Source organism: Entamoeba invadens, assembly GCF_000330505.1.
Source record: "Entamoeba invadens IP1 unplaced genomic scaffold scaff_1105074726209, whole genome shotgun sequence".
NCBI classification, from domain to species: domain Eukaryota; phylum Evosea; order Mastigamoebida; family Endamoebidae; genus Entamoeba; species Entamoeba invadens.
Window position 1 is genome coordinate 24,142 of NW_004440269.1, and position 2,187 is coordinate 26,328.

Consider the following 2,187-nt stretch of genomic DNA (forward strand, 5'->3'; position numbering starts at 1 on the left):
AAATAAATATTAGTTAAATAAAGATAAATTATAATAAATTATTAATACATATAATAAAAATAAAAAAATGTATTATATTATGTAAAATAATTTGTTAAAATATATGATACATGCATTTGAAAGAAAAATACAATAAAAAAATTTGATTAAATTTGAATAACTTATAATTTGTTGTTAATTAAATTAAATTATTATATACTATTAAAATACAAAGATAAATAATAATAAAAAAAAATAAAAAAATGATTAAATTAATTTCATAAATAATACTTATATTAAAAATATAAATATTGAAAGACCACTTCATTATAACTAATCAAATTAAATTTGATAAAAAATTAAACCTTCTACTATCAAAATTTACTTAAATATTTAATATTTAATAATATTAATTATTAAAAAATAAAAATAAAATAAAAAAGGAAACAAATCAATATACAAATAAAATATTAAATATTAATTAATACTTTAATAATATTTTAATATAAAGAAGATCTAATTAATAAAAATATTACAATTCAAAACCAGAAAGCAAATCAAAAAGTCAATTCAATTTATACTAAAGAATTTAGTAAAAAAAAAGCTTATATTACACATTATAAAACAAATAATTCAGGAAATTTGTGTCAAAAAACAGAATTTATTGTTAAAAATATGGTGAACATTTAAAAATTTATTTATAATTAAATATAATTTAACAATTTAAAGTTAACTATAATTATACAAAAAATATTTATTGTCATCAAAACGAAATAAAATTTAAATATATTTACGAACCTTAATACGGACTATTTACAATAAATCTTAATAACTAGACAATCTTCAGCTTTCCCCGTCTTTTATTTGTATCAATATTTTTATAACTAGATAACTGATCCGTTCTTATCTTCTCTTCCACTCTTTGTTTACAACTAAAGTTTGTTGTTTGACTTTGAAATTTAATTGTTTCTTCAAGCATTAACAATAGATATCATGATATGTGGGATATATTAGTGTTGAATATTTGTCGTATTTGTTGTTGATAATTTTCAAATTTAATTAATCTGGTTGTGAGTTCGAAACAATTATCAATCAAAACAAATAATAATAAAAACAACAAACAACATAAGGACGACAAGTCCAACGATATACTTAATAAAATAAAGAGCGATCCATTTGGCACAATATAGATTATATGGGAGTCTATGTTTGAGACATGGTATCAAAATAAGAATGATTTATTGAGTATAAATTTGTTTTTATATATAGTTATTGTGTTTTTTGTTAAATATTTTTATGACAAACAGTTTGATTTTGATATCCCGTTTAATACAAAAATAACAAAAACAACAAACATTGATTTATTTTGTTTTTTATTTAAAAAAGACATTAATTAATTTTAATATTAAGTTTAATAAAACAAATAATTTAAAATCTGTAATTAATTCAACCATTTTTTTAATATATATTTAATGTATAAGTTATAATAAAAAAATATATTAACATTCTAATTTAATAATATAATTATATATATAATAATAATATAATATAATATTAAAATGATTTAATAGTAGTAATAATAGTAATAATTATATTATTTTAAATAAAAAATTTAATAATATTAAATAATAAAATAATAAAATTAGTATAAAAAAATATAATTATTATAATAAATAACAATAATTAAATAACTAATAATAATTATACTTTTTATAATTATTAATAATATTATAACTGTTTGTCGAATCAAGCTTTTGCAATAAAACAACAATCTACAGATATTTAAAAAACAACCATAAGTAATAATATTTTATATTCTTTTAATAATAAATTATTTGGCTAAAATATTTTTTTATTCATATTAATTTATTTATACACCTTCTTCAGTGTATAATTGTCTTATAATTATCAAAAAATAAAACCAAACGAAAAATAAATAATTCTTAGTTAACAAACATATTACACACAGACATCAAGCCATACAGCATTCTCTTATTTCGAATTGAATTTAAAATGAGGTTATAGCAAAATCGACTGACTTTATAAATGAGAAATGAGAATTTATTGATGAATAACATTACATTTACTAAATGAATTGGCACATTAACATATATTGCACACAAGTCGTTGAACAATAAATGTAACAAAAGTGCATATCTATATATATTCTTTTGGTGTGACATTATTTAATTGTGTAACTGGAAAGAT